Below are 26,369 nucleotides of genomic sequence, written 5' to 3'. Positions count from 1 at the left end.
GGATCGAGTCCCACGTCGGGCTCCCTTGCATGGAGCCTGCTTCTCCCTCTGCCTGTGTCTCTGCCTCTCTTTCTCTGTGTCTCTCATGAATAAATAAATAAAATCTTTAAATAAATAAATAAATAAATAAATAAATAAATAAATAAATAAATAAATCAACAGGCTTGTGTGACTTCCTGAAGAGGAAAACTAAATGTGAGGACCCAAGGGCAAGGTGTTGGTGCACAGCGGAGGAGCATGGTAGTCCCCTTGCTGATGGACCAGAACTGACCCGGGGAAATGTGGAGAGTCTCCTGTTCAAAGGGGTGTTGCATCTGAATTGGTGTTTGTATCTCTCAGAGCTGAAGCCAGACACAACCCTTCAGTTTGTGAACAATTCTAGATACAGCTCTTCAGCCCAGGAGCAAATTTCCTCTTGGCTTTTTGCCATGACACTTTTGTGGATTCCTCCTACCTGCTGGATGCCCTTTCTTGCTCCCTTTGCCAATTCCTGTCTGTTCCCCCTTCTGATACTAAGCTGATCAGCTGTCAGTGCTTGCTTCTCTTTTTTTTTTTTTTTTTTTTTTTTTTGCTTCTCTTTATCTACACTCATTTCCTAGTTGGTTTTATCCAGTCCTGTGAGTTGAAACATCTTCCAGATTCTGATGGCCACCAAATCTCTATCTTCAGTCCTGATCTAACCCAGAACTCTGCATGCGCATGTCTAGTAGCATTCTTCACCTTTCTCCATCTCAGAGATAAACAGGTAAACTGTAGGACCGTTCACCCACTGGCTTAACCCCAAACACTGGCTTTCTTTCATCTCATATCCGGGCCATTGAGAAGTCCTGTTAAACCAATTTCTAGATCTCTCCATCTTCCCCACTTCCTTCCCTCCCCTCCACCCCAAAATACAGGCCACATATGCCTCATGTGGACTGCAGCAGTGTCTCCAAACCACTCTTCCCTCCAAAATTAGCTCCAATGACTTAAAAAAAAAGTAATCAGTAGATCATGACAGTATCATACAGAATAATTTCACTGCCCTGAAAATCTCTGTACTCCAATCCCATTCCTCCCTGGCTCTCCGAAATCCCTGGCAGCCACTGATCTTTTTCCTGTCTCTATAGTTTTGCCTCTTCCAGAATGTCATATAGGTGGAATCATACAGTAGGTAGTCTTTTCAGATTGGCTTCCTTTACTTAGTTATATGCATCTAAGTTTCCTCCATGTGTTTTTTTTTTAATTTTTAATTTATTTATGATAGTCACAGAGAGAGAGAGAGAGAGAGAGAGAGAGAGAGGCAGAGACACAGGCAGAGGGAGAAGCAGGCTCCATGCACCGGGAGCCCGACGTGGGATTCGATCCCGGGTCTCCAGGATCACGCCCTGGGCCAAAGGCAGGCGCTAAACCGCTGCGCCACCCAGGGATCCCATCCTTCATGTGTTTTTGTGACTTGATAGTTCATTCCTTTTTATTACCAAATATTATTCCATTGTACCACGGTTGATTTATCTATTCACCTGTTGAAGGACATCTTTGTTGCATCCACATTCCAGTGGCTTTTTAACATAGAAGCCAGAACATATCACACTATCCAACTACCCTGACTCTGACTTTTAATGCCCTAGTAATTTGGCCCTTGCTTGCCCTTCTTAGCTTCTCCTCCTCACTGTGCTGCTTCACTTTGTCATTCTTTCTATTCCTGCCTTAGCACCTTTGTACCACTGCTTCCTCCACTGGGATGTTGTTCCTTTGATTATCCACATGGGCCACTTCTTCACAATTCCGATCTCAGCTCACTTTTCTCATCCTCAGAGAGGCAGAGAGGTTCTCTCTGACCCTAATCCAAAGTTACCATTCAGTTGCCCCCATCACAATATCTCACTTTTAATTCTTTCCTTACCATTTAACTCTACTTGATATTTTCCTTTTCATTTATTTATAGTCTTTCTTCTCTCAATAAGAGCACAGACTCCCTCTGTCTTATTCCCGGATATAAACCCAACACCTAAAACCATACTGACGAATCAACACTTTATTAAATGCTTCTCATTTCTAGAAGTCAGTTGCACCCGCTTCTTTACAATACTAAAGGGGAAATCAACTTTTGGAAATGTAATTTTCCCAGACTATGTATTTTTTATTTGCATCATGAAATTCTTCTCTTGGTTTCTATTCTTAGTCAAGTTCTTACCTTCCAAGGCCCTCTAAAACTGTTCCTGAGTCTCTTAGATCTTTGCTAACATGACGAAGCTGTAGGTTTAAGTGGCAGAGCCAAAGTGGTAGGGCAGGGATAAGGACACTAACTAGGTGCTGCCCAAAGAGAGGGAGAGGAAACAGCAAACGGACAATCAACCAAAAATATCAAGTAAGAGCTGGTTTGGTGAAAAGTTCTGAAAGCAATTCAAAAGGTAAAGTCTTACAACTGTCTTGAATAAGTAAAACAACCTCTGAATAAGTGTTCAGCTTTTATACCCATACATTTTATTCGATTTTTAGATAAAGCTGTTAAAGGGGGAAAAAATCAGTGCTTAAAGGATAGTTGTAGTCTTTGATCTTAAGAAAAGGTATACAACTTATGACTTTTAACTCTGTGGGTTTAGAATCAAACTTGGCATTGTAGGTCTTTATATTCCCTTCCAGCTGTAAGATTCTACAGTTCTGTATATGGCCATCATTCAAGCCATCTTTCCTTTGTGAAAATGTGGTAATAGATCAAAGGATAAAATATCCAGTGAACATTTGGATTAGGTCATATACAGTCAAGTTGTCTTATATTCCCTGATCAGCCTTCAGGTGGAGGAATAAGAATCAGAGTGGTCAACAACTTAATTATCAAAAGGCTTGCGGGTGGGAGGTAGCTATAGATTAAAGCCACTTTAATGCAGGGGTCCCTGATTTACAGAGGCAACTCCTCAGAGAGGTGAACAGATTTATACATGAGCATTAATTTATTGCAAGCCATGGCCAGCATCTGAACCCAAGACCTCAGGCTTCCCATCCAGTGCCCTACCTACCTCATTTCAGCTGTCTCTCTGCTGGTACTTTAGGTCACTAAGTTTTGGGATAATTTGTCACTCAGCATTAGATTACTGGAACACACTCATTGAGGGCAATTCTTTAAAAAAAAAAAAAGACAGAGGGAGAGAAAAAGGAAAGAAGGAGGGACATGAAAAAGATGATTATAATAAACACCTATATGTGTTTTACAAAAAGGACCCCCAAAGGTCCTCCCATCTCCCATCAATCCCTTTAAAGACAATTAGAAGAATAGAAGAAAGGGCTCTCCCCCTAAAGAATCCTTTCCATATTAATTGCCTTGATGGAGCTCTTCTTTTGTTTTCTGCTTTGCTACTGGAAAAACAAACAGGAATTATGAAGGTAGACATTTGGTAGTGTGTTCTGAGCTCTGTGATAATATCCGGTGACTGGCTACTGTATGATTTTGTTAATTGAACCACTGCATATATTTACTTATTTATTATCTAAAGTTTTTATTTATTTATTTATTTATTTATTTATTTATTTATTTATTTGAGAGAGAGAGCACACATGCACAAACAGAGGGAGGGGCTAAAGGAGAGGGAAAGGGAGAAACACTCCCCACTGAGCAGGAAGCCCAACATGGGGCTCGATCCCAGGACCCTGAGATCATGCCCTGAGCCAAAGGCAGACACTATACCGACTGAGACACCCAGGGGCCCCAAGCCCCTGCATAAATTTTAGAAAGCTTCTTGGTATCTAGCCATATCATATATATGGCTTATTGAATATCATAGTTGAAGTCATTTTTGGAAAGCCTGGACATAGGGTCTTTGAATGGGAATGTTACACCACTATTTATAAGTCAAGTCAGAGATGACTCACATCATTTCAACTCATAGTACCATTTTCCAGGAACAGAAATACAAGGACTTTCAACTATAGAATATTCCTAATTCTGACACTATACGTAACTCATTAACCCTTTTGGGAGTGACTTGGGAGATCACTGTACCTTTTATAAGTCCCAATTAGCATTGCTTTCCTGACACAGAGAATTATCAATTAATTCAAACTTTAGGGAGGGATGTTTGAATGGAAAATCAAGGCTTTTAGTCTGCTTCTTAAAAGCTCTCTATATTTTTTTGTTTCAGTAACCATATGATAAAAATATCATTAAACCACTTGGTTTTGTAGAATTTTCTCATCCTCATCGAGATATTCACAATGTCACTAGACTAAGATGAGTTTTTGAGGCCCCTGATAACTAGATATCGCCGATGGAAAAAATCAGTAAATGAATTTTTCCCTTTTACTAAAGAAAGCAATTTACCGGAGTGCCTGGATGGCTCAGTCAGTAGAGAATGAGACTCTTGATCTCAACAAGCCCTACGGTGGGTGTAGAGATTACTTTGAAAAAGAAAAATCTTTAAAAAAAAAAGGAAAGAAAGAAAGCAACTTGCCAAAAACACTGTCATTATGAGAATTCACTGCTGGAGGATTTATTTGTTGATTGAAGGGGTGGGGGGAGTTTTCTTTCTTCACATCTTTCTCTTCATCTTTGGCTCTTGGTAAATTTTGTCAATTAAAACCTGTCAGTAGTTCTTTCTGGAACTGACTTGGCCAAGTCTTTAGACAGTATCAGCTTATCCACTTCATTATCACTAAACATGCTAATATTTCTCCCCAAGACTGTAATATTCTCTTATGAATGTTACAACGAATTTCTTTCCTACGTTGGCTATATTTTAAAAGTGCTTCGCTTAAAAATTCATTGCATTTCATTAAGGTACCGAATGCTATGCGTAACTTTCTATAAAAATTTGTGAAGTGTTAAGTACTGTTTTCTTACCTGTAACTCACATTATCTTTTCTAAAAACCAAGAGCATCATTTCTTTACCTTGTAGATAAAGCACTTTGCTCTTTTTTTCTCAATAAAACTTTCAGGCACTGCAGTTTTACCCACTTCTTCCCTTTCAGGATTTGTTAACTGCTCTTGAGGCACTGAAAGCTTTTTCCTTTCTATTTTACTTCCCGGTACTCAGATACGAAATAGAAGCTCTTTTACCTTCTTCTCTTCCACTTCAATCAGAATGATGGGCGTGCTTACTCTGCCTTGCTCTACTCCTTTGGCGTGGGTGACAGCTAATTTCTTGCTTTTATCCAGAACTGCACCATAGGAACCTGGTGCTTTTTACTGCAACTCCCAACTCCTTTAAGACTTTCAGGGGTCCCCAGATGAGTACCTCTTTCAAATGCCAACAAAAATGCTGCTCAACCCCCTAATTAGATGGAAAGCACACCACCATGTCTCATTCAGAGGAAATGTATATGATTAGGATCCATCACACTGATCAAAATGACTTTACTTGTCTCAGATAAACTCACAATAGCCTAAGTGATCATGGGAATTTGCCACATTACATAACGAAGAACTCTTCTTTGGAGAATTTAAAAGAAATTTTTGTTTTTACTTTCTTTTTTTTTTAAAGAAAATTTTAAAGGTGGATTTGTGCCTTAGAATCTATATACTGTTGACACTTCATCTACAAATATACATGATAACAGTGTCTGGTTAATTAATAAAACACTTTTATGGTGGTATAATTAGAGGGTTGGAAGGTGGAAAATCCTGAATTTCTTTTTTTGGTTTGTTTTAGGTAACTGTGATTCACATGAATGAGAAGTTATCCCATTCTAATAATTAATCATTGGTATACAGGCTGTAACCTTAAAAAAAAAAAAAACAATTCCGAATTGTAAAGCAAGAATCAAAAAAAGGGCGGGGGGGGGGTGGAGAGGCTTCCAGTGAAACATGGCGAATTGTAACAGTTTTAACTTGCATTTGTCTCCTCTTCCTCCCCAAAAGTCCCCAGAATGACAATAAAGTATTAATATATGAGGACAGAGAGGAGAGAAGAGGAGACCAAAGAGGAACAGAGACTTCAGGAGGTTATTTGAAAGATGAAACCTATGTGGGAGAGACAGGAGCCAACTTTGCAGAGCTGAGGAAGTAGCAGGTGGGAGTGCTGCAGAGTGAGGTCTAGACACCCCAAGCCTGCCCAGGTTCCACCAAGCTCACAGGACAGTTCAGGTTCGTCTCGCAGAAGCTGAACAATAGAGCTTCAGAATGGGCTCCCAAGGATCAGTGGCAGGTAGGAGTGAGGCCATCCTTCACACAGAGAGATGAATTGTGGGACACAGTCCCTGTTCCCCAAAAGCCAGCAGCCAAGTCTCTGAAGCAGGAGACTGGAGGACTCTTCTCTTAACAAAGCTAAACAGCTGTTTATTTGCCAAAATACCAATCAAACAAGAAAGAATAGTGTAGTGGTTTATTTGAGCTGATATAATAAAATACCGTAAACTGATGGCTTAAGCAACAAAAATGTATTTTCTCATAGTTCTGAAGACCAGAAGTCCAAGATCAAGATGTCAGCAATACTGGTGTCCGGTGTGAGCCCTCTCCTTGGTTGCAGATGCCTGCCATCTCTCTGTGTACTCTCTGTGCGCAGAGGAAGCAGGGGCAGGTGAGTTTTCTTCTGTCTCACTTCTAGGGACACTAATCCTATTGGATTAGGGCCCAACCTCTATGACTTCAATGAACTCAACTTTAATTGCTTTCTTACCCACATACAGGTATACTAGGGGTTGGGGCTTCAATATATGAATCTGGTGGGAGGACACACACATTTAGTCCATCAAAGATAGCCTAGAGACTATTTCAAATGTGCAGACTTAAATGCTTAATCCATGATACTCCTGCCTTAGGGAGCTGCTAAGGGACATATCCCTTTGGCTTGGAATCCAGAAAACAGGGACATGGGACTGGAGATGTTCCAGGATAACTGATGTGTACCAAGTTAAAGAACACCAGTCCACTTTGGAGCTGGAAGGAAAACCGTAAGAAAACTAGGAACCTCTATTATCTCTATGAACTACATTATTAACAAAAAGTTTAATTAAAAGGTAAGATAAATGTAGTGTATCATTTGGTTCAGCAATGATATTCTGCATATAGTCATAATAATGGAAATATTGACTCTTGATTTAAGCAAAAATTGTGATACAACTGTATATTTGCAGCGGAGTGAGGGGAGGTGGGGAGGGTGCTGTGTGTGGATGGCCACAGTGGTGTAATAAAGCCAGGTCCTCAATCACCATCATAGGAAGTCAAAAGAGAACGTCTCTTCTAAATCAATTTATTTCACAAATACTTATATGTCAGTATCAGGCACTTTTCTAAGGCTTAGTTCATACGAGATCAGCACTATTGTTATCCTTATTTTATAGAATAAGAAACAGACACAGAGAGGTTAAGTAGTTCACTCAAGATCATGTAGTTAGTTTGTTCAGAGTTAGGATTCTAAAACAGGCAGTCTGGTTCAAGAGTGCTGTGCTCTTAGCATAGTAAAATGGATAAATGAAGACATAGCAGTATAAGCATTTCATTTAGAAATATGGAGGTAAATTCTGGAAGAAATAGTTAAGAGTTGAATGTGTTCGGCTCTGAGAAATAAGACTAGAAGTAGGGATAGGTTGGGCAAGGGATCAGAGTTTTTATTATAAGATTTTTTAAAACTTTGATTTTTGGGGTGCCCTGGGTGACTGGGTCAGTAAGCATCTGACTCTTGATTTTGGCTCAAGTCATGATATCAGGGTTGTGAGATTGAGCCCCACATTCAGCTCCACTCTGGATATGGAGCCTGCTTAAGATTCTCTCTTTCTCCTCCCTCTACCCATCCCTACCTTGCTCTTTCTCTCTTTCTGTCTCTAAATACAACAACAAACTATTTGCTTTTAAAAAACTATTTGCATGTATTTTTAAAAGAATAATGTTATTTTTTAAAAAAAGAAAAGAGAAAGAAAAGAAAAATACCAGCTTTTTTTACCATTGCCTCTTCTTCATCCCTTCTCCCCACAACCATAATTGTTCCTGAATCCTACTATAACTTGACCAGATGGAGTCTGAGCTCCTGGCTCTGCATGAGCCTTCCTGCTTCTCCAGCCTTGTCTTACCCATGCCCTGTGTCAGAGTCTATACTCTAATTATGTTAAAATATTGATAATTCCCTGCACACCTCCTGCTGTTCTGGCCCTCTGTGTCCTATCTCTTGCATTCCTCTTGATCTGAAATTCTCTGATAAGCATAACAGTTTGCCCAAAGGCCCAACTGGACTGCAGCATTGGCCATTTACTCTGGGTTTCACACCTCTCTGAACCCTAATTATAATGAAATTGTTTACATCTCCCCCAATTACTGTGAGGCTCTCAAGGCCAAAGGCTCTTTTGTTTATATTGTGCCCTGGATCCTAGAACAGTGTCAGACCCATAGCAGGTCCTCAATAAACATTTGTCTTTGTATTTTTACCTTCCTTTACATGGAATTTAGGACACCCTCATGTTGTGCAGTCCAGGTAAATTTCTCAAGAAGCTCTGTCAGGTTGGAGAGCCAGTCCAGGTTTACTTTGGCCAGCTCATCTGAGTTCTTTCTGTAATGGTGAGCATAAAAACTGGACAGTGCTACAGAAGGTAAGTCTTAAAGTCCATCCAAAGAAAGATCCCATTTCCATTAGCACAGAGAGACATAAATGGAAAGATGTAGAGGCTCTCTTTCATGTCTACCTCAAATGTCAGGGAACATAATATCATGAAATGCCAAGGTTTCAAAGGATCTCAAAATTCATCTGTTCCAACTCAAAATGCAATTAGAGCAGTACAGAGACAAAGAGCATAACTTATACTCCCCAACACAGGTGTCTAACTTCTCACTCAACTTCTCTTCTTTGAACTCTTACAGAAAGCACAAAGTCAGTATGTCCAAAATTCAACTCCTGATGTCCCCACTAGGGTGTTTCTCTTGTACTATTTCCTGTTTCCGTGAATGACACCACCATGAACCCAGCTGCAGACACAAGAAACCAGCACCACCCTAGACCAAGTTCATCATCTCTTTCCAGGATCATCGCAATGACCTTTTAACTGGTCTTCTATGGACACTGAGCCACACTCCATACAAATAGTTTCTTCACAGGCATAATTGAACACATTTCACATTCACATTTAAAATCTTCCAGTGGCTTTCAGTGCTCCTGAATAAAGACTAAATTTTTAACATGGCTTAGAAAATTTTACATGGTCTAGCCATTCAGGTATCTCTAGCTTCATCCTGTACTGTGGCCCCTTCAGTCTCTGCCCAGCTACATTGTCCACCTCTCAGTCCCTTTTACTATTCATCATCTAGTGAACAGTGTGCTTTCAGTAAAGAAATCTTGAATGTATGATATCATACAGATGTGGGCTCAAAACCTAGTATGTTTTTGAACACAGAAACCTCCCTAAACCTGTTTCCTTATCTACAGTGTAGAGACAAAAATAGCACCTACTTATGGGTTCTTATCAGGATTCAACAAGATAAGGACAATAAAGAACTTATCATACTGTCTGGCATAAAGTAAGAACCCTTAATTTTTTTGCTATCTAATATTCTGCAGAACCCCATCCAAATATTCTATTTTCATTAGTAACTAGTCATGCAAGTCATTTATTAATTAATTGAAACCTTTAAAAACTTAAAATGTTCAGTCTGTGCAAGTTCTTGGGGATAATAAATTTTATGACTTTATTACCCTAAGTGCAGAGTAGTCAAGTAATGCCAGAGGTGTGCTGGAGCTGGTCTGTCCCAGCCCAGAAGAGCTAACTGTTAAATTTTCAGGAATTTTGTGAACCAGTTGTTAAATATGGATTTTATTAAAAACTAGACTATATAAACTTACAACCGAAAAAAATTATATTAAAAGCAATAGTAATAAAGGTAATAAATACTCAAAATGCATCACTTCCCAATTATCTTGCTACATTTTACTATTATCTATACTCTTTATGACTGTTGTATCTATATAGTAAAAATACTAGACAATGGAGGACTACACATCTTTTCCCAACTCTGTATTCAGTGATGTCACATTGGGAGCTTGAAACTGGCCACGCTGGGAGTATTTACACCATGGAAATCAGCAACCATTATAAAAGAAACCTTCTCCCCACTGCCCCCAAAAGCTGGTTTTTAAACATTCACTAGCACGTCAGTGTGTAATGTCCAATTATGTAGACATCAGACACAGATGAAGACCTCAACATAAATGACAATGACCTCTCAGCAAAGTCAAGAGCTCTCATAAAGCCCTTTAACTAAAGATCATTTCATTTACTCTATTATGAATCCATTCCTTCCTTAGAGGATATACTGACCTTAAGTTTACATACAATTCTTGTTAGTTTGGCTACCAGGTTTGTTAGTCTATAAAATAAATGAGATAGGCACATTGCTATGAGGGAGACATGACAGCTAAGATCTTGGCAGCAAACAGTATAATAGCAAAGGAGGACAAATAAAAACAATGAAAACATAAGAATGAATAAAGTCTAATAGTGGGAGGTCATTAGGATAGGAGAGCCACTTTAAGAGTCACTGTAATACAGCATAGATTAAGAGTTAACAATCTTGGATGTAACAAAGAACCTTCAAGAAAAGGTTTGCTGTTTTCCATACACTGTTGAAGAAAATAGAATAGTGTGTAATATGCATTTTAAATATCTAAAAATGCATTTCAACAAATGGGGCTGAAGAAACTGGATATGAACATGTAGAAGAGTTAATTTGGAACCTTAGCTTACAGAGTGCATTAACAAATTGACTCAAGATGGTTCAAAGACCTAAACATAAGAACTAAAACTATAAAACTCTCAGAAGAAAACATAGGAGGAAAGATGCATGACATCTTGGATATAATACCAAAAACACAGGCAACAACAGTAAAAAAAATTTAAAAGATACATCGGTCTTCAACAAAATTAAAAACATTTGTGCATCAAAGGACACCATGAAGAAAGTGAACAGGCAACCCATGGATGAAAGAAAATATTTGTAAACCATAGATCTGGTAAGGGATTAATACCCCAAATATATACTAAATGCCTACAACTCACAACAACAAATATAAACAACTCAATTTAAAAATGGGCAAAGAACTTGAACAGGCATTTTTCCAAAGAAAATACACAAACATCCAATAAGCACTGGAAAAGATGCTCAACATCACTACATCACTAATCACTAGAGGAACGCAAATCAAAACCACAATGATACACCATTTTATGCCCATAGAATGGCTATTATCAAAAAACTAGGAAATAACAAGTATTGGCAAGGATGTAGAGAAATTGGAACCCTTGTGCATTATTGGTGAGAATGTAAAATGGTACAGCCACTAAGAAAAGCAGCATGGCAGTTTCTCAAAAAATTAGCATAGAATTACTATATGATCCAGCAATTCCACTTCTAGGTATAGAATCAAAAATACTGGAAGCAAGGACCCAAATAAATATTCATACACCCATAACCATAGCAATATTATTCATAATAGTCAAAAGGTAAAAACAGCCCAAATGTCCATAGACAGATGAATGGATAAGGAAAATGTGGTACATGTGTACAAGGGAACATCATTCAGCCTTTTAAAAAGGAATGAAATTCTGAGACATGCTATACCATGGATAAGCCTTGAAAACATGCCAAGCGGAAGAAGACAGACATAGCAAGACAAATATTCTATGATTCCACCGCCACAGAATAGTTAAATCCATAGAGACAGGAAGTAGAATAAGGATTTCCAGGGCCTGGGGGGTGGGCAGGAATGGGAAGGGAATTCTTAAACAGTAACTGGGTCTAGAGTTTTGGTTTAAAATGATGAAAAGTTCTGGAGATGGAAAGTCATGATAGTCATACAACATGGTGAATATACACTGAATTGCACACCTAAAAATTATTAAAATGGTACATATCATGTTATGTATATTTTACCACAACAAAAAGTGCTTTATAAGCATACGAATCTAAAACTGGGTAACTCTATTCAAAATGTGCGACTTACAGTGTGTGAGCTCCAGATCTCCCAAATCGTACCTTATATGAAACATCTTAGTCTCTGGTAGGAACGATACACGAGATGTAAGGTTTGTTATGAACATATCGTGAGATGTCAAAAATTGACATCCTCTATTGCTGTAATTTAAACACGTGGTCAGTATAAAAATTAATACAGTCCTTGTGTCTGTGGCAGGAGAGAGAGAAAGCACACACTGGAACTGGAAGCAAGGACAGGGGGTGGCTCATCTCAGGAAAGGTGAAAAAAGAAAGAAAGAAAGAAGATAAAAGAAGGCAAAAGTGTCCTTAACCATAACAAAAGATGTGAACTACAGTAGGACAGGAAACAAAAATGATCACGGGGTGGGTCTAAATACTGCTGGCTCTTGCACTTGTTTCCATTGTATACCACTTTGGGCCTGCAAATAACGCATTCCTGCACACCTCACTCTGCACCACCCATCCGTGTCCTTTTTGCCCACTGGCACTTCCCCCGTTAGAGTCCTTCCCCTCCCTCATTGCCACTGATAGTACAGAAAAGAAGATTCTAGGAGATTCTTCTTGACTTTTTGTATTTCAATAACCTCAATACTGAAGGGAACACGCACACACACGCACACACACGCACACACAAATGAAGGTTTTTGCCACAATATTTAAAAGTTTAAGATGAGGGGTCACCCTCCCCCACCTCCTACCCAAACCACATGGAAACCAGAAAGGCTTTGCCCAGGCTGTGTTGAGGGAGCAAAGGTGGTAAGGTAGGGAAGTGTTGGGAAGGGACCACAGATGAGAGGGGAGTTCATAGCAGCCCTGAGCCAGGGACGGCATGGTGGGTTTAGGGCAAACAGGCTCTCTGATGATTTTCTAGTTTTGTGGGGGTGGGTAGGAGAAACCCCTACACTGAGAATAGACACCCAAGGTTAAATTTCTGCCACTTTGGTAGAATAGTGATGTAAAACAGACCTAAGTTATAGAAAAATCAAGAAAGGGGCATCTGGGTGGTTCACTTGGTTAAGCGGTTAAGCATCTGTCTGCCTTTGGCTCAGGTCATGATCTCAGGGTCTTTGGATAGAGCCCAGCATTAGGCTCCTGCTCAGTGGGGAGCCTGCTTCTCCCTCTCCCTTTACCCCCTGCTCATGCCCTCTTGTTCACTCTATCTCAAAAAAGTAAATAGAAAAAGAAAGAAAGAAAGAAAGAAAGAAAGAAAGAAAGAAAGAAAGAAAGAAAGAAAGAGAAAGAAAGAAAGAAAGAAAAAAGAAAGAAAGAAAGAAAGAAAGAAAGAAGAAAGAAAGAAAGAAAGAAAGAAAGAAAGAAAGAAAGAAAGAAAGAAAGAAAGAAGAAAGAAAGAAAAGAAAGAGAAGGAAAGATCAAGAAAGCTATGTTTTTTTCCACAAGCCAGTTTGTATACTAAGATTGGCACTTACTACATAGTTTTGGGGAGCCCAGGAAAACAAGAAAATGGTCCAGGAAAGCACATCAAGTGAGAAGGTTAGTGGGGTTGGCGGAAACTCTTTATGACTTAGTGACCAAGAAGTAGAAACATCTACAAAGGAAATATAGACCCAGAAAGGCAGGAGAGAGGAATGACCTGGAAAACAAGGCCCTGCACTTCATCGAGAGGTCTTGATAATCTGGTGGTGCCAAAGTCATCAACGTGCTATCACTTTCCTGGCCTTAGACTGTAATCCTCTTCTCTGACTCACCTGGTTAAAGTCCAGCCCTGTGCTCTCTGCCTGGAAATCCAAGCCCACTGATTTCCATTTTGAGTTCCCCGGTCTGTGTGACATAAAGGCACCCCCAGGGCTTTCTAGGTCACTGCTCACTTGTCTCCTAAGTGCCTCTCCACTTGGTCCATGACAGTTCTGGTTGGCTGTGTGTCTGCCTCTTTGTCACAATCTCACCTCTTTCATATCCCCGAGTCCCTGCCATGCTGTGACCTTACCTCTTCCTTTCAACCTGTCTTCAGGATTAGGATCAATACCTGCTGCTTGGCTTTTATTCAAGTGATGGATAGCTTTGGAAACTCTTATCTGGGCTGGTTTGCTGTCTCCATCTGATACTTCAAACTGACCTTCAGCCTAGGAGTCTTAAAAAAAATGTCCATGTTTTAAGGAAAGATGGATGATCCTCTCTGTTTTAAACAAGAAGGAAAATCTTTTGATCAGAATGGAAGCAATGGAGGAATTTGGTTCTGTTTTGTTTCAAGAAGTCTTTGAAAACCTGTGAATAGGTTATCCTTCTTTCCTTTAATTACGTTTGTGTCCCAAATTCAGTAAAGAACTGGCTAGGGGAAGAGAAGATCAGTAGCAGTAGCATCCCGGGTCTCAAACTAGGGCTGTACACAGAACTTCTAAACATCTTTTTTGAAAATTTCTCACCAGATTATTTTCTGCTTGTTCTTCTAGGCTCAAGAAATACAGAGACATCAAGAAATAGCTGAGATTTCATCTAGACACTCAAATTAGACTCCCACAGTGAAATTAAAGCTTTCCTCAAGGTTGCTCATCCTTATAGATCCTCGGAAGCTTTGTACTTGGGCTTTGAGCTCAAGCAGGAAAAGAGATGCCACAGATTTCACCCAGAAATGGTCTTTTTCACTCCATCTCCAGGAGGTGGCTTTGTCTGTTGCTCCCTCAACTCACCGGATGACTCAATCACAAGTGTGTCTTTCAAAAGCTGCCCATTTGATTTAAATTGTGAAACACTTAGCAGAGACCTAAGACATGCAAAGTATAGAGCTCGCTAAGGGAAGCTGGGGGACCATAAAGAAAAGGGAGTGATGGTGAACTTGTAACCTTGTGACCTTGACATCAAGGAACCTGCCAAATATAAGATAGAAAATAAGGATGAAAATAACTATGATGTAATAGTGTCATCAAACAGAAAGGAATGAACACTTAGATGAATTCTGAAGTAGACATGTGAGTTTTTAACGAAGGGGCATTTAGAAAAGGATCGATGATACAGTGGGACTTCTTTGGGGCTGACCCTGGAAGATTGGGTAAGATGTCAAGCATAAGTGCGGAGTTGACGGGACAGTTTGTTGGTTTAGGAAATAAAGAATAGCAGTCGAATGCAGAAGAACTAGGCGTTAGTGTCTGTTTTAAACTGATTGATGCTAGTTTTTCCTCCAGCAGTGCTATAAAGAATAGAGAAGTTCCTGAAAAATCTAGCTGTGAAGCAAATTTTTGCCCAGCACATTCAATGCTACTTTTCCCCAGTGGCTTATGGATTGAGAGCAGAAATGCACGTTAGGGTTGGAAGGGATAGAGGGGTGGGAGGATGGAAACTGATGATACAATAAAAGGTTTAAAAATGTTTTTAATGTAATAAGAATATGATTCAAGAACTGTGAGAAATTACAAAGTTAAGGCAAAAACCTCGGTTTTCAGATGTATGCAAAGTAGTTTGGGAGTCCACAACTAAGCACACCACAGAGCTCCTTCCCTCAGGCTGGCTGTGTTGAGAGTCTAGAGTGACAGGAACGGCTTGTGAATGATTCAGAGCAGATTCAGAGCAGAAACAGAGACATGGGTGGAGGTAATTTAGCACCACAAAAGAGAAGGGAAACAAGCTTTCTGAGTAGAGGTGGGGCAGCCATGGGTATTCTGTGAATACATCAGGGAGGATAAGCTCTGAAGCAAAGATCTACTGGGTGTTAGGCTTGGGAGATCGCTGACCTTCCAGAATGCAAGAAAATGGAGACAGTGTGGGCAGGCTGCCCTGTCAAGAGGTTCGGTAGTGAGGAAAGGGGGAGTGGAGAGAAGCAGACAGCCTGGGATGCCAAGAGCTGGGCATTGGACTGGATGGGGAGATGGGTAAAGCTGGAAATGGACATAGAGTGAAAAGGAGTTAAGGGTCTGGAGGTCAAGATGGACAGGAAGAGCCAAGAGAAGCCGGGCTGGAGAAGTCATGATGACACCTCAATATTTAGGGTCTCCAACAGGCCACGCTTGCCAGACAGGACGATAACCCCTATTTCCCCTTACATGCTTCTACTCCTAGTTGAAAATATAGCAGGGAAATTCAGTTCTCAAAATAAATTCCCTCCTCAACAACCAAAACAGAATAATACATTATCCAAATTCTGCAGTAGTAGGGTCGATCAGAGAAGTGGAGTGCTGTGAGTGGCAGAGGGGATTTACTTTATTTATTTATTTATTTATTTATTTATTTATTTATTTATTTATTTATTTTTAGGGATTAGACCTCGTCTTGCCGGATCACTGGAGCATGGCAAGCAGTTGTGTACGTCTGCTGTTCCTGTGCGGGCTGGTGGACATGAGGTCAGCAGAGCCAGCAGTGAGAACAAGCCAATGGTTGGGAAGTGGGGGCAGGTGAGAGCAGACAGGAGTCTGGGAGAAGGAGCTGGAATCTGCTTCCCTTTCTCACTGGAACCCACTTCAGCCTCTCAGCACCTTCAAGTGTCCAGCTCCAGCAGAGAACTGGCACATGTCACCAGAAAGCCCTCATGCACCTGCCCTGGAGTCAAGGAGGCTCAAGGAAGAGTTCTGTGGAGGCTGGAGGAGCTGTGGGTGGGGCGGCTGCCTCACACCCGAAGATGAGCTAACAGACCGCCCCCCAACCCCCCCAGCAAGCCTGATCTTATTACACTGGCAAACTTTATGTTGTTCTCACTTTCTGCCTCATTCATGTATTTAAGAAATTGTTCCTGAAGGAAAAGCGATAGTAGAGATTGAATAAATAAATGGAAAAGGTGCTTGAGACTTACCCACCCACCTCTGGGTAAAACCCTATCTTTGTAGTCCCTGGGGTCTACTAAGACCAGTGGCTCTTCCAAAAATGTCTTCTAAATTCAATCTCTTTTGGAAACTGGAAAAATCAACCTTTTCCTAACAGTATTGAAAGAGGCAAATAATCTTAGTGTTATTAACAAGATCAGTTAAACAACCCGAATGGTAAACACCCCTTCCCAAGAAGGTTTGCAGTTTTAGTACCCTGTCTCTCACACCACGGAGATTCTGATCCTTCTTCTCCAGGATTGCGAATCAGAGCTCTACAGCAATCATTCCTAAGGCGGTGTGGCAAGACAGCCTCATCTGAATTATCTGGCAAGATTTTTTAATTGCACCCAAAACCCCATGACAAGTGGTCAGACATAGAGGAGAAGGCCCTGGCAAGGAGAGCAGCAGGGACTAGAATTACATGGTCACATGACGAGCAATGACTGGAGCCACTAGAAGGCAGAGGGAGCAAGGAAGGAGTCTCCTCTAGAGCCTTTGGAGGGATGGACGCCCTCCCTGGTCTACACTTTGGTTTTAGGCTTTGGAACTGTGAAACAACAGATTTCTGTTTGTTTTAAGCCATCAGGTTTGTGGCAATTGTTAACGGCAGCCCCAAGAAACTAGTACACCCTGCACGTGTCCTCATAACCCTGCAAATGAAAGTTAATGCTTGGTACAGAAGGGGCTTCCAGGAAACTGTTCTAGTATCGTGGACAAGCAGCAGTTCTGATGGGTTACCAGTTCTGATGGGTTCTTCCTGCATAACATCATGCAGGAAGTTTAAAAAGAGAGCAATGCCAGTTGTGAAATACTTTGAAGAACACCCTGAAAAAAAGTGTAAGCGTATGATTGAGCCTCGTGCAGGTAAACATTGAAGAACAATATAAAACAGAAATGGTTTTGTTAATGATTAGGAAATGAGCCCAGGTGGGAAGAAAGACCTATTTTTGCATTTTGTTCTCTTCTACACTGTTTGGAGTTTTATTTTCCCCACGCATAACCTATTTTTTAAATCCCTAAGAAAAAAAATAAAACACCACGTAGTTCTGATAACAGACATGTTCGAGAATGCCTGCATTAGGGACCAGCTAAAAGAGGCACAAGAGAGTCAGCCCAAGGCAAAATTCGGAAACACATGAGGTGGTTCTGGGAGTTTCCAATCTAGATGATTCTGAAGGTCAAGAAAGAAAGGTCAAAGATCTGAGTAACCAGAGGTTATCTGTTTCTAAGTTTCATCACATGTGAAGCCTCTACCATCCCAGAAACAGCCATATTTTAGCCAGGTCTCTCTTCTCGGCTGGGAGGACCATTCATTCACGAATACGGACACTGCTTTGCATATCATTATTTACGCCACTGCTTGCCTACCTCCTGAGGTGTTTATGGTGAGGAGTATCACATATATAAAATCACACTAATGTTTTATATGAAAAGGAAATCATACTGAAAAGGAGAAAAGTCCATGGCACCTTGTTAACAGCCCCCACTGCCGTCAGTGAGATCTGTCAAGGGTTCTGGTTGCAAAACATTGATTTTATAATAGCAATAAAGTTTACAAATGGCAAAAATATGAGCTTGTTTACTTCTGGAAGATTTTATTATTCATGCAAACTATTAGTCAAATACAGAGGCTGTGATATACACTGCAAAAACCATTTTTTGAGCCAGAAAGACCCCAGAGAGAGAGATACAAAGGAAATGATTTTGTAAAATCTAAGGATTTCTTAATCCTTAGGTTAAAAAGCCAGGTTCTATACCTGGAGCAAAGGTGAGCCTGGTCCGGATCTTTGTGATCAGCGCTCTCTTATAGTTGGTTGTGTTAGTTGTACCAATAGAAACTTCCAGGCTATGGGATACCTGCAGCTCAAACCCAAGTCTACTAGACCTAGTGATCATACACTGTTGGAGGGTTGAGTTCTTTTGCCTTAAACGCAGTTGTTCAGTGGGTCCTGCCAGGTAGCATGCTTGTTGCTGGTTTTTAGGATCTTTTATGCATCTCCTCCACTGGTCTACACTCAGTAAAAGCGATGGTTTCCCTCTACTTCTCGATCTTAGCCTGGCTTCCTAGCTGGTTACCAGAGTCTCTCTAATCCAACTGTGGCTATTCACTGAGGAGCTGAATATACTTAGTGTAAGTGAGACAGACCTGTTTTCCTTCTGCCTTAGCATAATCTGCTTAGAACTCCCCTAAAATACATTGTACAGATTCTAACTATAGATTTCCTTCCTGCATAATATCACGCAGGAAGTTTAAAAAGATAGCAATGATACTGTTAATTCCTCCAGTAAGAGCCATTACAATGTTCTACAGGCAGACACCGAGGGTCTTCACGGATCCATGAATAAAATGTTTTCCTAAGACTGTAATGATGATAGTGAGCTTTTTTGTCTGTTTTCCCTCATCTCCCACTCTATGAGCATTCATTTCTCCCTTTCCTCCTACTAGGACCCTGAAATTTCTAGCTATATAATTTGAGTGTCCCTGACCTTCCCCAACAAGGACACACTGGCCTTACTTACCTGTCTCCTTTGATTGGTTCAGAGTTGATGACACAAGTTGGTTTAAGTAGATAAAAGATCTACTGGGGAGAAAAAGCTGATGCTTTCTCCTAGTGAAGGAGAATTAAGACCCATCTAATTCCAATTGTTACTTCCCTCCATTCCACAATAAAGAGGAGAACCAGCCTTTAAAAAAGCTGCCATAGTACAAGGCAAAGCAGAGAGAAGAAGACCAGAGGACACCAGTAGCCATTGTTGGGCTTCTGGATCAATTCTAGCATAAAGCTCTCCTTTCCTCTGGATTCTTCTGCCAATAAACTCCTTTTAATTGTTTAAGCCAATTTTATACAACTTAAACCTTATATACAAGTAAAACCTAACTGATACAGTGATCAACACAAAATTAAGTGCTGTTTCATAGACATTCAGCTACTTTCCATGCAAATCCTTAGATTTCATTTCCAACAGTAAGACTGAAATGTTGGGGCCACCCCTAAATGGTCCTTATAATTAGGGACCTCAAAATACTTCCTGGAACCTGTGTACAGAATTCAAGGTCGAGATTTGAGTTCTAGATGAATCTGTGAACTCCAAGATTTCTGGGTATTTACAAACAATCCCACAACCATCTAGAGGGAAGGAGCTACCCCAGGAATACCCCCAGCTTCCCTAGGATCATTGGACCTATGGATGAATTCTGGTCACTGCCAAGAAAGGGTCTTGGTCACACCAGGGTTTGGCCAGAATCAGGATACCTTCCTATACCACCACTCACCTACTTGCCTTTGCCCTTTTGCTAGCTAGAGGCACTGAATGAGTATTTACAGATGAGCTAGTTAAAGCAATTCACAATCCAGAGTTCCTTAATTTTACCACTACAGCTTCTGTGAGAAGAGCCACAGAAGGATTCCAGAAAACACTCCCACAGGGTCAGTCTGTGAACACAAGATATTTTAAAATCTTTTAAATAGGTGTTGGGTATATTGTTTTAATAGTGAATATATTTACTTATACTTTATCTCTGAAAACTATTTGAGGTCGCTTTAAAACTATGTAGGAAAAAAGATTAATAAATGAAATCAAACAACATAAAAGTAAAAATAGGAAAATCAAAGACAGGGTAAGGTTAGTATACAAAATGGTTTCATAATATCCTACATAGTTACTATAGATAGACAGCAAATTTGTTTCTGACTTTTTGAATTAGATGTGGCAAAAAGGAAAACACACCTCTAATAGATTCCCAAAGTCTGGTAGATTTAAGAAGAAAGAAAAGAAAGAAAGAAAGAAAGAAAGAAAGAAAGAAAGAAAGAAAGAAAGAAAGAAAGAAAGAAAGAAAGAAAGAAAGAAAGAAGGAAGGAAGAAGAAGGAAGGAAGGAAGGAAGGAAGAAGAAGAAAGAAAGAAAGAAAGAAAGAAAGAAAGAAAGAAAGGAAGGAAGGAAGGAAGGAAGGAAGGAAGGAAGGAAGGAAGGAAGGAAGGAAGGAAGAGAAAGAGAGAGAGAAAGAGAAGCAAACAAAAAGGTAGTTGCATGAGAAAGAATAGTTTTCCTGTGAAAACTTTCTCCTGCAGCGAAGGGGACATTGTGTTACTGAGAGTCTCAAAGAACAAACTGTGGAAATCACATCAGCTTAGCTGATGGGATAACCTCAAAGTACTGTTCAGCAAAAGCAGTTCTAGGGAACAAATTACTCTCTGGTTGGAGCACATAGCTTTTTCACTATCTGCCTTGGTCCAATGAGGCAATTTACAACATCTATTTAAATGTCAGGACCTCAAGCCGTAAGGATGCCACCCAGGGGTGTCTTATATCCATGCAGAGAAACCACCAACAAGGAAAGGAGACCTGAGAGACAAAGAGACACACACAGATGAATTTGATTGTCTGAACACCTGGACTGCTCAGGTCCATCAGCCAATAAATTCCCTTTGTGCTTAAACGATTGGAGTTGAGTTCTGTCCACTGTACTCTATTTCCATACTCTTGACAGATGACTCCCACTGCGTTCAAAAACGGTCTAGGGGCACCTGGGTGGCTTGGTTGGTTAAGTGTCTGCCTTCGGCTTGGGCAATGGTCCCAGGGCCCTGGGATCAGGCCCCGCATCATGTTCCCTGCTCGGTGGGGAGTCGGCTTCTCCCTCTCTCTCTGTCTGCCACTTCTGCTTGTGAGCTCTCTCTCTCTTTCTCTCATCAAATGAATAAATAAAAATCTTTAAAAAAAAAAACAGGGCTAAATCGAGGAGGAAGGAGATACAGGGGCACCCATACTCATCCCAGAGGTAAGAGAAAGTGGGGCTTTGTTAATTCTAAAACCTACCACTCCCTCCACACACGATGACCAGGTAGCAAAATGACAACAAGATTTATGTGTGCGGGTCCCTTCACATCTCTGGCTGTTGTATGAAACCAATTGCTTCATTTCTTTATCTACCATCTATTAAATCATGAGTTAAGGAAAGATGCTCTGTGAATTGATTCCACATATGAACTGAATGAATACACATCATCTGAGGAACCAACTGTCGGAGCACAGATGGTATATCGGAGCATGAGATAGTTTCCTTGTCGCAAAGCTCTGCTCTCTGCAACTGCTTTGCCCCCTGCTGTAGGACTGACTTGTTCAGGTAATCTATATTTATCAATAGAGCACTAACATTGTAAAAATAAGGCAATTATACTCCGGTGACAGAGTTAAATATTATGTCACTATATGCAGCAAATGGCATTGTAAGTCATTTCTTCAGATATGATTTGCTCTATAAAAGCTGCATTTCAAGGCATTGGAACTCAGCGGGGATTCTTTGTCAACAATCTGCCATTTCTAGCAAAATTAAGTAATCATCTGGCTACTATATTTAGAAAGCATGTGCAGGCTATAGAACATATAGAAAGCTCTAAATGATGCATTTATCTTCAGGGGACACCATTAGATAGGTGCAGAGTAACATCTGCTTTTATAAGAAAATGGGCTTTCTATTGGAACCATAGAACAAAAAGAACACCACAGTGTAAAGTTCCCTTTGCCTCCCAGAATATCCAGGATCAGGGGATCAGGTCACAAAAACAATGTAGAATAACTTGTAGTTTTTCTTAAAGAGAGTTCTGTGGTTTGAAATTATTTCTCTCCCGTGCCTCTAGCCTTCGCAGAAGTTTTAAGAGACTCACCCTTGGATTATTTCAGAATCTCTCCTTCTATAAGAAGATACTCTGCGCTCACAGACCAGAGATTCATTATTTTAAACCATTATGGTAACTTTGAAAACTATGATGGCAGCTCCTGTTTCTTGTGCACTTACCATGTCTGAGGAATAAATAGGCATTGTGCATACGTTATTTCGTTAAGTAAATGATATGAAATTATATAGATGTATGTGTGTGTGCTTATTGTGGTTAGGATATATGTATAAGGTATATATTTGTGTATATATCCCTGGTTCATAAATAAAGAAATCAATATTCAGAGACATAAGAAATTTACCGAATATCTCATAGAAAGTAAGGGATAGAGCTGGCTCTGGCTACTTCTGAGGCCAGGCCTAACACCACACCACAGCTGCTCCCCGAACAATCAAACCATCCATTGTATTATTTACCCTCTCACATTAATTCACATCTTTCTCCTCCTGGATCTCCAAGCCCCTCTTGCCTTCCATCTATAGTTACACATGGTAATGGGCTGAAACATAACGACTGCTTTCAGGAGGTGTCCCGAGTTCTCTGAGAAAATAAAACTGAATTCTGTGAAAGTTAAAGGACAAGTGAAAAGGACAAGAAGAAGAGCAGATGACATGAGACCCTGGTGTGCCCATTGCCTGATTTCCAGTAGGCTCATCCTGATTCACTGGGCCCGGATGCTTTGGAAGATGTGTTTATTCCATGCCTGCACTCTTGCCCACTGCTGCTAGAAAAAAGACCTCGGGACCTTGCTGGAGGAGTTTTTCCTGGAGTGTGCTTTTTTTTTTTTTTTTAAAGATTTATGTATTTATTTGAGAGAAAGAGAGTGCAAGCAGTGGAAGGGTAGAGGGAGAAAAAGAGGAAGAGGAAGAGGAAGAGACCTCAAGCAGACTCCCCACTGAATCTCTCAGACTCTCAGATTCCTGAGATCATGATCTGAAACAAAACTAAGAGTCGATTGCTTAACCTGTTGAGTCACGCAGGCGCCCCAGGACTTTGCTGTTTATGAGAACTCCTTGAGGGAAGGAATGCAGGGAGTGCGAGGCAGCCAGTGTGGGCCTGAAGACCACTGCACGTCAGGTTCTATCCAACTTCCAGGCTTTCTTTTCTACCTGAGATCTACTCTGTGGTCAGCAAGAATTTGATCACCGTATGCTGCGTGAGAGAGAGACCGAGACAAAGAGTCTCTCCTGCTTGGAGTTATTGGGCTTCTTTTACTTACAAGTTTACAATTTTAATCAAAATTGGAACATTTTTTAGCCATTATTTATTCAAATAAATTATTGTTCCCTTCTAGTCTCGCCCCTTCTTCTGAGACCCTAGTAACATATATGTAAACTGCTTAATATCATCCTACAAGTCACTGCTGCTCTGTTTGGCTTTTTGGTTCCGTGATTTTTTAACTCTATATTTCATTCTGTATAGATTTTATTCCTGGATCTTCAAGTTCACTGATTTTTTTTTCCATCTTTAGTGCCTAATCTTCTGTTAATTCTATACACTAAATTTTTCTTTTCAAATGTTGTATTTCAATCTCCAGAAGTTTCATCTGGTTCTTTTTACCTTCCATTTTCTCATTCCATTCATGCTTTGCTTTACTTGAACATATTTATTATAGCTGGTCTAACGTCCTTCTTTGCTAATTCCATCTATAGAGCTAGAGTGTCTCTATTGATTGATTTTCTCCTGGTGTGGGTTACATTTTCTTGCTTTGTAGCATGTTTGATGATTTTTTAAAAATGGATTATGGAAATTATGAATGTTATGCTACTGAATGTGTGGATTTTTGTTTTTCTGTTTTCCTTTAAAGAATAGTGGGCTTTGTTTCAGCAAGCAATGACTTGCTTTCCAGCTTCACCCCTTCTAGACCTGTTTGGTTTTTTTGTTTGTTTGTTTTGTTTTTTTAGGTTTTCTATCACACACCTTGTGTAGTTTTATTCCAGGGGTTGTTCAGCCTTACTATTAACACATGACCCCTTGTAGTCTCCACTGAATGCCCTCGTGACCAGTGAGGACTCTCTACCGTGGGTGCCTGGAGCTTAAACATCTCCTTGCCCTTGTGAATTTACAAGTCTCTGATTATATTTCCCCCTGCCTCATGGACTTTTACCCCATGCACACACAATGTAATAATTGGCAAAATGCAAGGGAGCCCTGCAGGAAGATTCATGCAGCTCCATTTCTGCATAGTACCGTCTTCTTTACAGTTATGATCTGCAACTCCCAAGGTGCTCAGCCTCCCTTTATCTCCTTTTCCTTAGTTCAGCAAGCCTACTGAGCTCTGCTTGGGATTCTCATCCCTGCACTGTGGTTGGAAGTTGCCTCCAAGTGGAAACCAGGGTGAGAATGGGGCTCATCTCATTTGCTCCTGTCTCTCAGGAACCTCAGCCCTGAGCTACCTCTGTCTGGTGTTTGGAAATAGCTGTTTTAGAGACTTTGTCCAGTTTCCTACTTGTTTATGGTAGAAAGATAAATTTGGTCCCAATGCCTCTTCTCTGGAAATAAACAGAAATTCAAGAAATTTTTTGAAGCTTCAAAGTTCTCATAACATTTCCCAATTTATCTGACCATGCACCACCTCTTATAGAGCAGCTATTAACATCTTTGGGAGTTAGTCTTCCTTGGAATACCTTTTGGAAAACTTTGCTTTAAGGGAACATATTCTTTAGAGTAGATATAAGAGCGTGTAGGAATGTCAGGAAGGATGATTACATGGGTCTAGCATATTTCTGATATAGTTATTTTTCTCCAAATGGCTCCTCTTTCAGTAAGTTAGTTTGGGTCTATTCATTGGATTTATGGTGATTTTTTTTTAAATTATGCTCTGTTACTACTTACTGTTAAGTATGCCCTATAGATTGAATAATTTAGTTACCAGGGGAAATGACACTGCAAAGTTCAAAACCCAAATTAATATAAGTAATCTGTTTTCTTATTCAATAGTCTAAATCTCCAGCAACATGACCAGAAAAAGCTTGTAATCCTTCTCCGCAAATATGTTAAAGAATACTCAGGGATGCCGCATAAGTGACTCAAATGTCCCCAAATGCACTAATTGACAGGTCACATTATTTTCTCTCGGGGCGGAAATGTGAAAGATTGTGTCATATGTGATCAATTACTACCTGCAGCTCTAGGGGTCTGAAGCCTCCCTGACAGCCTGAGTTCCTTGGTGGGCCACAAACTGGTTTTTCTTTCAGACCTCAGATCCTGTCCCACTGCCTGTCTTTGGTGACTATTCTTCACACTGTGTTAACAACAATTTTGAAGCAAGAAAATATAATTCAAGAATTGTTTGAGGGTCAGAAATGATCTCCAGATATAGACAAGGAGAAGCTGGAACGTGATTTCCTGAAGCCACCGAAAACTTTGGTTCAATTTAATAAGTATTTACGAAGTATGCACAAGATAAAATATTTTTTAAAGATTTATCTATTTATGCATGAGAGACACAAAGAGAGGCAGAGACACAGGCAGAGGGAGAAGCAGGCTCCCTGCAGGGTGCCCGATGCAGGACTCGATCCCAGAACCTCAGGATCATGCCCTGAGCCAAAGGCGGGCACTCAGCCTCTGAGCCACCCAGGTGCCCCAAGATAAAATACCTTTAACACGTCTTCTCAATAGCCAATCTTTTCCAATCATGTTAGAACCAACAGAATGCAGTCAGGCTAGCATAAGCTACTTTGGCCATCCCTAGCCAGAACTTCTGACATCCGTTTTTGTTGTTGTTTGAGGAAAATCTTTATTTCTGGGATTTTTAAAATGATATTGCGCCTTGTAGAAGATGTGAGGGTGGGATCTGGTTCAAAATACCAAATATTAACACATGAATGAACTCTTCAAGCTAAAATTACTCCAGCTGCAACGTGACTTGTAAGAGATAAAAAGGGAAGCAAAGAGGAAAACAATTCCGTAAGCTAACAAGTTCAGATAAATGAAATGAATAAAAACCCATAGTGACTTAAGGAGGGATGTGAGACAGTTCATTTAAACGTGTGTGTGTGTGTGTGTGTGAAAATACAAAGCTGAAGCCATCTGAGTACTTCCATAAGAAAAAATGCA

The 26,369-nt window shown here is 40.3% G+C and overlaps 1 long non-coding RNA gene across 2 annotated transcripts in view; it reads left to right on the top strand.

The window, feature by feature from the left end:
- The window catches only part of LOC112668117 (uncharacterized), a 37,267-nt gene extending 19,091 nt beyond the window's left edge, over positions 1 to 18,176 (top strand). The window contains exons 4-7 of one of the 2 annotated variants that reach the window (XR_007408616.1): positions 6,367 to 6,492; positions 6,734 to 6,931; positions 14,297 to 14,388; positions 16,092 to 18,176. This is a non-coding gene — a long non-coding RNA (uncharacterized LOC112668117). Of the gene's footprint in view, positions 1 to 6,366; positions 6,493 to 6,733; positions 6,932 to 14,296; positions 14,552 to 16,091 lie in introns of both variants that reach the window. The other variant, XR_003141486.3, reaches the window with a different exon arrangement.
- The last annotated feature ends 8,193 nt before the right edge of the window (positions 18,177 to 26,369 follow it).

This window comes from Canis lupus, chromosome 36 (genome assembly GCF_003254725.2).
Source record: "Canis lupus dingo isolate Sandy chromosome 36, ASM325472v2, whole genome shotgun sequence".
Classification (NCBI taxonomy): domain Eukaryota; kingdom Metazoa; phylum Chordata; class Mammalia; order Carnivora; family Canidae; genus Canis; species Canis lupus.
This window is presented reverse-complemented; position numbering and strand designations above follow the sequence as displayed.